Below are 11,173 nucleotides of genomic sequence, written 5' to 3'. Positions count from 1 at the left end.
GTCCTCATTGCTCTTGACCCTTCACCATCTTTTTTTGATAAAGGGATAAACCCAGACTCCAAAAGGAATCCTATTGTTAGGACAGCAGGAGAAAGAGGTCATTGGTTGCCAGCACTTAGAAGCTCCCATCCTTATCCTCTATTTTCTTTTCACTTCCCAAAGGTGGGTGTATTCATGATGCAAGACCACAGGCAGATGAGGGAACATGAGGTCTACAGTGTTCCACCCACTGTACCTCAATATTAATGACAAGAAAGTCAAAGGGTGTGATTGACTTTGCCACAGGAAGCCCTTTCCTACTGTTCTAGTAAAGTCAGGCTTTGAGAAAGAGCCATGAGGAAATGTTGCAAGACTTGCTTAATAAATACTCTTTGGCAATATTTTGATAATGTCAGGGACTTTGGGGCCAAAGCTTGATGTGGCAGAAAGAGCACTAGACTAGAAGTCAGGAGTTCTGCTATTATGACCTTGAACAAATTATTTGCCAGACTTTTGGAGGGTATTGGGTGTGTGATCTTGGTGAAGTCACTTAACTCACCTCAGACTCAATATTCTCATCTGTAAAACTGGGCAAATGATACCTGTAAGCCTCTGCCTGTTAGAGATAGTATGGGACTTGAGTAAAATAATATGTATATTATATAAAGTATTTGTGGAATTTTAAAGTCACAAATGTCAGATAATATTATTCTTCATATTCTCTGAACCTTGGTTGATTAATTTATTATATTGGGGGGTTATACTAAATAATCTTAGAGTCCTTCCTAGTTCTAACATTCTGTATTCCCATCATGGATAACTGAGAAAATATAAAGGAAAATGAAACCACTTGATGCCTTTCATTTTACAAATGAGTTGTGAGTTCTTTTTTGTACAGTAAAAGATTCAAGTTTTCTAAAAACATCTCTCCTTGAAGAAAATTATGCCTGATTTTCTTTTAAATGAAAGCTGAACTTTATTCTGTTTTTCTTTATTCTGCTGTTTTTGAAGGGGGTTTTTGGACATAGCTGTAAAAAATAACTTTTGTGGCTCCTACAAGCACCATCTTTGATTGAATTTTAGCCAAATGTCCAGTTGCAGAGTCCACTAGCTTAAACATCGGGGATTTACTTATTTCTATATCCTCTCCATTCTTTATTGTTTCACTGAGATATAAAAACTTCACAAGGCACACACGTACTCTGAATTCAGCAGAAACAAACTGGTTATGAAGAAGAAAACAAAGCAAATGGTGAAAGAAAGGTGCAGATCACTGCTTATAAGAGGAATTAATTTATTCAGCACCAGTTTTCTCTGGTAGCACAGGTGAGAAAGCTCTTTTCAGTGAATATTTTCTAGTCACAGACCTGTTAAGAAAATGCATTTACAATTCATCAGACTGTTAACTTTGTATTGTTTACTTAGTTGGTGCTTCTTTTTTCTCTTACACAATCTTTCTCTTTTAGAGGGGAAAGATTTTAGATAAGGGGAGTTGGACAGAAGGAACTCAGAAGCCAAAATAAATGGCCAGCCAGTGACTATGGTCCAGAAAGCTTGGCAATTATAATAATTTTTTAAACTCTGACCCTCTGACATAGAATTGATATTAAGTATTGGTTCCAAGGCAGATGAACAGTAAGGGCTAGGCAATTGGGGTCAAATGACTTGCCCAGGGTCACACAGCTATAATTACAATAATCCAAAGACCAGGCTAGCAAGATCAGAGAACAGAACCTTAACTAAGGTTAAGCAACTAGTGCAAACAACTAGAGGCATGCTTCTTTCATGAGGTTGTTGGTTGTTGATCCTGTATCATTCCCAAGCCAGAAGATACTACCAGACTCACTAAGGGAAAGACTGTCCAGTTTTATTATTTCTGAGTAGGGAAGACTGTCCTCTGTGCAACTTCCATTTTCCACTCCTATCCAACTCTTCCCCAGCCCTTTACTCAGCTGACTTGAATTTGCCCTAAGAACTTGAATTCGTTGTTATAGTATTATTGGGGAATAATATTTCCTTAACATGAAACCTCACCTTCTGCCCTACCGATTAACCATTATAAATTGATCATTGCAATTCAGAAGAGTAAATGTCTAGTGATATCTGTGGCCAGTGGAAGTTATTTTAATAAGAGTATTGTATCAGAAATCATGAAATCTGAGTTAAGCATTCTTTTTAATGATATGTAAATATATATATATATATATATATATATATCTTTTAATGACATATAAGAATCAGGAAAAAATCATTTTCTTTCCGAAGAGAAGGCTGTGTAGGATGAGAGGCAGCTGTATTATAGTAGAGAAGACTCTTGGACTCAGAAGACTTTTATCTGAACAGTTTTTCTCTAGCAGAGTAATAATAATAATAGTAGTAGTGGTAGTAGTAGTAATAAAAATAAGTAGCATTTTTATAGTCCCTTAAGGTTCACAAAAAAATTTACAACATTTAATCATCACAACAACCTTGGGAGGCAGGTGCCATTATAATACCCAATTTACTAATGAGGGGAAATTGAGGCTGAGAGAAGGAAAGTGACTTCCCAGGGTCACAAAGTTATCAAACAATTAACTCAGTTCTTCCAGACTTCAAGGCCAAAATTCTATCCACTGTGCCACCTAGCAAGCCCTTTTAAATAACAGTTTTGGTATTCAGGGAAGCCATATGAAAAAAAACATTCCAGCCAAACTGGGGTGCAAGGAGCAAGAATCACACCTTCAAATCAACTCTCTGATTCTGGATGAGGAAATTCTACAAGAAGTAAGACACATTATGCTGAGGGAGAGTTAGTGACTATAGCAGGATGAGCAAGACCGAAGTCTACAGAACCAGGAGGTCTGACTCATTAGCCACCATGAAGCAGGACGAGGCAGGCCAGGCCAAAGTAATTAGAGACCTTGGATGGAGATTCTGAGCTCAGGCTCCTTAGACTCACTGGCTTGCCCTTCATCCAGAATCAGCCTGACAAGGTCTATGCTAGTTTCGAGTTATTTCAATATGATCTATTTTAAAGGACCTCGAGGAGTATTTATCTAGGCTAGAATCTAGTCTAGGCTGCTCCCACTGGGGAGAGCCACATCTAGATCTCCCTCAGCAAAATGAAAATTTATCCTACTTTAAATAACTCCAAGGAATGGGATGCTTTGTTGGTTATTTTTTCATTTTTTTTAAACCCTTACCTTCCATCTTAGACTTAGGACTGTATTGGTCCCAAGGCAGAAGAGGGATAAGGGCTAGGCAAAAGGGGATAAGTGATTTGTCCAGGGTTATGCAGCCAGGAAGTGTCTGAGGTAAGATTTGACCCCAGGATCTCTCATCACCTGCTTCTCTATCCACTGAGCCACCTGCCTGACTCCAATTAATTCCCATTTCTAACAAATGTACTCTACAGTAAGTTTTCCTTATTTTTATTTTAATTGAATTTTACTTTAATACTTGGCCCTCTACAAAATTCTTTCTCATTTTTTCCTTGGGGTGTATACATTCCCTTGGGTTCTCAAGGACTATGGCAGATACTACCAAGGCAGAAATGCTTTAAGTACAATTTGCTGTTCAAGTACATTCCTCGCTAAGTCCTCAACATAAATCCTCTATAATGTAATAAAAGCCTGTTTCTTATTAACTTCTTTAGAAACTGAGAAGAGGTAAGAAAGAAGCTCAGGTCCAGACACCAACTTGCCCATTGTCACACAGGCAGCAAATATCAAAATAGTGATTTGAACACAGATCCTTAAGACTCCAGAATGCCTGTTTTTCCCACTAGACCATGCAACTTCCTCAATGGAGTTGAGAGAGAAATGGTCCTGAGATAACTGACTATCCTGTTATTCAGAATAAGGACCAGATCTGTGATTCTATTGATAGAAAGAATTCCTGGTGGAGGATCCCTTATCAATGCAAATTGGTGCTTTCTCTAAAGCTTAAAGTCTTAAAGAAGTTGCCTAGAGCACTAAGTGACTTGCTCAGGATCTATATCAGAAGCAGAACTTGAATCCCAGGCTTCTAGCTCTGGAACAAGTCAGTTAACCCTGTTTACCTCAGTTTCCTCATCTGTAAAATTAGCTGGAGAGGGAAATGGCACACTATTCCAACATCTTTGCCAAGAAAATGCAAATGGTGTCACTGAACAACAAATGATGAACAACAAATATTCCAGATATAGGCAGCTAGATGACTCAATGGATAGAGTGCCAACCCTGCCATCAGCAGAATATAAGTTCAAATCCAGCCTCAGACACTTAGGCACTGTGTAACCCAGGGTAAATAACTTAACACCTCAGTTTCCTCATCTGTAAAAAAATCTGGAGAAGGAAATGGCAAACTGTTCTGGTATCTTTTGCCAAGAAAACCCCAGGAAGGATCACAAAGAACTGGACATGACTAAAACAATTAAATAACACATCATTCACTTGCCAGTGGCAACAACTTTCTCTGTACGATGTTCATTTAGTCCTTGGCGACCATCTATCTGTTTTCCCAAAAGTATTGCAGCTCCTGCTACTTGAGGCTCACTGTCCTCATCTAGTATGTTCATACATGCTCAAATGTTGCAAAATGGAGCAGTATTTCAATAACATGATTGCCCTGTACTATTTGCACAAGTTTAAATGGCTCCAGGACAAAGGGACCCTTGGTGTCAAAGAGGAAGGAAAAAGCAATGGTCTTAGAATCTAAAGACCTTGGGTCCAGTTTCAGTTCGGCCACTAACTAGCTGTGTGACTTTGGACAGATTAATTTACCTCTCTGAGTCACCATTTCCTTATTTGTAAAAAAAAGATCATGTTGTCTGATCTGCTTATTTTACATATGAGGCAACTGAGGATGGCACTTTAATTTTTGTATTGTTTTTTTTACAATAACTGAAATAGAATCAAAATATTAAAATGTCATTATTGAATAATAATATAACATAAACTCTTTCCTTATAAATATAGGTAGAGCGGCAACTAGACAGCCAAGTGTGTTGAGAGTCCAGTCTAGCGATAAGAGGTCTTGGATTCAAATGTGACCTCAGATACATAGTGCGAGTGTTATTAACCCTATTTTTTCAGAAAAGTAGGCAAAAACTCAAAACAGATTAAGTGACTTGCCCAAGGCCTCAAATCTTAGCATGTATCGGAGGCAGGATTTAAACTAAAGCCTTCTGACTAAATGAATGAGAGATTAAATGAATGGTAATGTTATTTAAGACCATCATATCCCTAACATGGCTATCTAAATATTTACTTCAATTATTTCCAGTTTCCTTCTGATCTGGTGATACCAACCTCCTTCTTTTTTCTTGCATTTTCACTGGTTGTTCGCAAAATCTGGAATGATTTCCCTCCTCATTTCCATTTCCAGGCTTTCTTAGTTTCCTTCTAGTCTTAGCTAAGATTGTACATTCTATGGAAAGCATTTCTCAACCTTTCTTAATACTAGCATCTTCCCTCTGTTGATTATTTCATGATCATTTTATGTTGATGCTCATTCTATATATAGCTTGTTTGAACATAATTGTTTGTATGTTGTTTCCCCCATTGGAGTATTAATTCCTTCAGGGCATGGTCTATCTTTTACCTTTCTTTGGATTTTCAGAGCTTAATTTTGTATCTGGAACATAGAATGCATTTAATAAATGTTTATTGATCTGTTGACTTCCATATTCAACCCACCCTGCCCCCAAAGTCCTAACTAAAAGTTACCCAACCCTTTTACTGTGCCCTCTGGAATGACTTCTCTATAGGCAACAAACTTGTTTTCATCTTAAATATTTTACTTTCCCACTCCTTCCAACTTCTAGCTCTCACTGAGATGACTCTCTGCCAATGACATAGCCTCCTTTGGCCATCCTTTCCAAGGCTGGCTACACTTCCTCTCATTCCTCTTGCCTCACTAGTTGAGATGGGAGAAATGGATTTTTCCTTGCTTCCCATTGCTACTTCCAGGTTCTTCTCCTACCACCATCACTCAGTAGTAAACCCTTCCTTTCTAAGGTTGATGCAAACCATGTTTACCACCCAATCAAATCCCTAGTAGCTATTTATCCAGGATACTTTTCCTTCTTTTCTTGACAAATTACCAGTACCTGGCTCACAATCTTTGTCTCCTCAATTTCAGCTCTTCAGAATACACTTTTGTACTCCCTCCAAAGACCATAGTTTCTTTCAACTAATTTCTTTTCCATGACTACTCCTCCATCCCACCTCAGCCATTCACAAAGATGGCTGAACTCTTGATCTTTCCATCTTCCACAAATGTACCAATTCCATGTTCATGGGCTCTGAAATTCACTTATATGATCCTAACAGATCATCTTTCCACATATCCCTCAGCCTTTTAATGCCAAATCCTTGTCTTTATCCACACCATGACCTTCAATACTTAACCTCTCCATTCTTTCCCAGGTCATCACCCCACACTAGCCATATTCCCTTTCTTTCCTCACTTTGACTCCTTAGTGAACAAGTTCAATTCTATTCTGTTGTCTTGAGTCCTTCCTCTCATTATTATATCACTAATCATTCCCTGTCAAACCTAAGGTTAAGATCATTCCCACCATTCATTGTCTTTGCTCCTACCAACATATATATATATATATATATATATAGCGTATGCAGGAAAGATGAGCACCTCTGGTGTGGTGTGAGGGCTTGCCAGGTCATTTTCAGGTTCATCTACATTTGGTGTCCATCTGTCACTGTGCTCTTGGATGTAGCTCCAAGAAGCTGTACTATGTGCAGTGGCTACAACCTAGTAAACCATCTTGGAAGAGAGGCTAAAGTAGGTTAAAGGTAACCAACCAATCACTAACCCATCCAGGAGTTAGAAGGATGTCTACCCCAAGTGTGTGAAGACTTCCTCCAGAAGAATGGGAAGATGAGAGCAATTTGTTCCAATAGCCACAAAGGCATCTAAAGCAGGGTCAGTGGAATGCCTAGAGCTTGGTCAGATATCAAACAGCCATCACAGTCATCCTGACTTTTGTCTTGCCACCAGACTTCAACGACTATGGAAGAGAAAGTGATGCAGCTGACTTTGTGAAATTATGCCTCACTTAAATCCAATTCGCATGCAATTCAAGATGTCATGATGTCATTGGTCCTCTTTGTAATGAAGAATGAACAATATGCTGAATAAAGGTAGAGAAAATCATTCAATTGTCTGACTTGGTCCACTAACAAATTTATGTTAGATAGCTTAACTGGGTCCTCAATGCTCCAGGCAATACTTTCAGACCTCTCTAACTATCTCACTCAACACAATTGCTCTTCCAAACCTCTTCAACCCTTCTCAACCCTTTCATAATTTCTCCCCTCCTAAACCTTTTCAGCTGAGAATCTTGCCTTGTGTTTCTATGAAAAAACTGAAGAACTTTCTCTTCTCCCCTTCCCTTCAATTCATGTCTCCCAAATGAACTCGATCACTATCTACATCTTTACTCCTATCTCACATAATGAGTGACTCTGCTTCTTGGCAAGACAAACCAATCTTTAAATACTTATTGATTCACAAGGGATCCACTGACATCCTATTTTCTCCAGATTTCCTCCCCTCTGTCACTGACATCCTATTTTCTCCAGATTTCCTCCCCTCTGTCATCGCAACTCTCTCTTTATCTTCAATCTTTCCCTATCTAGTGGCTCCTTCCCTGTTGCCTACAAACATGCTCATGTTTTCCCCATCCTCATTAGAATCTCACTTGATCTTTCCATTCCCACTGTTGTCCCATATGCCTCCTGCCTTTTGTGATCTTCATTAAAAGATCTATAATATGTGCTTCTGTTTCTTCTGCCTCTTATTAACTCTCAGTAGTCAGCTTTCCAACCTAATCATTCAAACAAAAACATTCTTTCCAAAGTTACCAGTGATCTGTTCATTGACAAATCCAAAGGCCTTTTCTCAACTCATCTTTCTTCATCCCTCTGCAGCCTTTTAACACTGTGAATCACCCTCTTCTCCTTGATACTCTCTTCTTGGTTTTCCTCCTACTTATTTGACTGTTCCTTCTCAGGATCCTTTGTTGGATCTTCAGTCACTTTGTATTCACTAACCTTGGGCATTCTATAGAATTCTGTCCTGGGTCCTCATCTCTTTTTTCTCTATACCATTTCACTTGGTAATCTCAGCAGCAAACAGGAATTCAATTGTTTTCTAGGTTGATGATTCTCAGATGTATTCATCCCATCTTAACCTCTATACTAACCTTCAGTCTCATATCTCCAACTGATTTTGGACATCTCAAACTGAATATTCTGTAGACATTTTAAATTCATCATATCCAACACTAAATGCTTTATCTTTCCCCATGAACTTTTCCCTTCTTAAATTTCTCTATTACCATCAAGCTAGCATCATCCTAAAAGACCCTCAGGCTTGAAACCAACAGGTTGTCTTTGACTCTTCAGTGTTTTTTAAGCAATCTGCTACTGAGACCTGTTGATTTCACTTTCACAACATCTCTCACATCTGCCACATTTTCTTTTCTGACAGTCAACATACTAACATAGGCCCTCATTACATCACGCCTGGATTGTTGGAGTAGCCTGCTGATTGGTCTGCCTGCCACAAGTCTCACCCCATTCTAGGGCATGATCCCCTGAGTCACCAACTTGATTTTTCTGAAGCATAGGTTCAATATACTCAATAAACTCCAGTGGATCCCTATCACCTTCAGCATCAAATACAAAATCCTATTTGATGTTCAAATTCGAACTTTCCAACTTCCTTACACTTTATTTACACCTCATTCTTTGATCCAACGATAATGACCTCCTTGTTTTGCCCCCCACCCCCAAAAAAGATACTACATCTCCCATCTGGGGATTTTTTCAGTGACTGTCTCATTCTCTAGGAGGCTTTTTCTTCTCATATCTACCCTCTTGTTTCCTTGGCTACCTTCAAGTCCTAGTTAAAATCCTACCTTCTACAGGGAACCTTTTCTAATCCATTTTCATTCTAGTGTCACCTCTCTGTTAATAAATTAATTTTTTCTACATATAGTTTGTCCATTTATAGTTATTTATATGATGTCTCCCCAATTAGAGTGTGATCTCCTTGAGGATAAGGACTGTCATTTGCTTTTCTTTGTATCTCCAGCAGTTAGCATGATGCTTGGCACATAGTAGACATTTAATACATGCTTATTGCCTGAATCGTGATTTTGTGAGTTTGGGCTCTGACTAAAAATGTAGATCTCAACACTTTGGTGCCTTAGTAAACAACCTTTGTCAGTTGCTGCTACTCAAACCTTCATCACTCTCATTCTGGTAAAGGGCATTTCTCTATCATAGCTAGATTGGTCATTGGATGACAGCTTGTCACCAAGTACATTCTTGAAACATTCCCAACTTGGTAGGACCTTCCAAAGAGTTTTCACTTTACTAGTATAGCCTTTCAAAATCTGGGGTCACCTCCACACTATCATGAGGCATCAGATTAGTTCTTCAGTGAAGGGTTATTTCAACACCTAAAAATAGATCATTGGCTATGGACCCAGCATAAAGTTTTCTCTATTAGCATTTTCTTTACAGCAATCATTAAAATTTTACATAGATCAACAGCCTATGGTTTTTCTTTATTATGATGTTTTCATGATAAAAGAAAGCAAGAAAACCTCTGTGCTGGCTAAGACCTTCATTTCACAGAGGACATAACCTTAGGAAAAGTTTTAGCAACAATAAATTATAGGCAAAATGTGTATGCAATTGTGTGTGATGGTGAAAGGATCATCAAAAATCAAATCAGAGATTTAGAGTTCTCAGAGGTCACTTTAGAAGTATCAGCCTGCAAAGCCTTGTAAGTGGCATGAACCAGAATAAAGTTCATTAGGAAATGTTTAATGAAATAAAAATGCAATACAACATAGATAATGTACATTTATAGTTTTCTAAGTCAATATATAACCCATAGTTATCCATTTCTATTTGAGTTTGACATTACAGACTTGTCCAATTTCCACATTTTATACATGAGGAAAATGGGGCCCACAAAGTTTAAGAGACTGGTCCAAGGTCACAAAACTAATAAAAATCCAAGTCAGGATCTGAATCCAGGTCTTCCTGATTCTAAGACCAGGGCTCTCTTCACTATATTGCCCTACCACTCAAGGAATGGCTTCTCAAAAAACCTTCACTTCTAGTCTAACTCCTTCCTTTTACATATGGAGAAACTGAGACTCAAAGCCTTGTCCAAGATTACAGATATTAAAAAAAAGTTAAAATTTCAACCCAAGTCTTCTTACTTCAAAATCGGTATTCTTTTCACTGCAGCACATTTAAAGAATAAGTGTTGTAGGAGTTCAGCAAAGAAAGAGAGTCCACTCAAATCTGGAGTGATCAGGAAGGTTACACTGGAGGAGATGAGATTTGAGATGGTCATTGAGGGTTGGATATGATCTGGACAGGTTAAAGGACAAGGTTATTATTTTACTTGTGCAGTCTGAAACTGATCATCATTATTCACAAATGAAATCCTTTAATTCATTTGAATTCATTTTTGTTCTTTGCCATCTTCAAAAGATGCTTATCTCCTTATCAAGGGCACCACCTAATTATGACTAGAAGTTGATATGAAAAAAAAAATGCTTCCCTTTATTCTAAGTCCCAGCAGGAAAGGATTTTTCTGGTGGAAACTTAAAACCCATGATACCAAGGAAATCCCATGGTTGACCATTAATGATGTTCATTGGAAATCTTACCAAAGGGATGCTACCAGCCAAGAGAAATGATTAATGATTAGAGCCTATACTGAAGAAATAAATTATTGACCTAGAGAAACTAGGTTACGATCAATTCAATGAAATTCAAAAAATATTTATTAAGCGCCAACTATATGCAAATTACTGTTTTAGATGCTGGCACACAAACAAGAGTGGCATAACCCCAACTATCCAAAGGGTTTTCATTCTACATTTTACCCAAAGAGAGTCAAGTATAACATACACATAGTTGAACTAAATAGAAGACATGAACTGCAACTTTCGTAGGGGTGAAAAAAAAGTTAAGGGAATCATAAAAGTTAAGGGTAGAAGAGAACTCAGAGAGCCTGGTATCAAAGATTTATAGGTAAAAGACATTAAAGTTCACAGATTTTTTTTTAAACTGAAAGGGGCTTTTGCAAGTCACTGAGTCTAACCCCCTCTTTTGACAGATGAGGGAACTGAGGCACAGTAGATTAGTCTTGCCCAGAAACATAGTTTCATGAGCAACAG

Source organism: Monodelphis domestica, chromosome 8 (genome assembly GCF_027887165.1).
Source record: "Monodelphis domestica isolate mMonDom1 chromosome 8, mMonDom1.pri, whole genome shotgun sequence".
Taxonomy (NCBI): Eukaryota; Metazoa; Chordata; class Mammalia; order Didelphimorphia; family Didelphidae; genus Monodelphis; species Monodelphis domestica.
The sequence above is the reverse complement of the archived record's forward strand: the minus strand, read 5'-3'. Positions refer to the sequence as shown.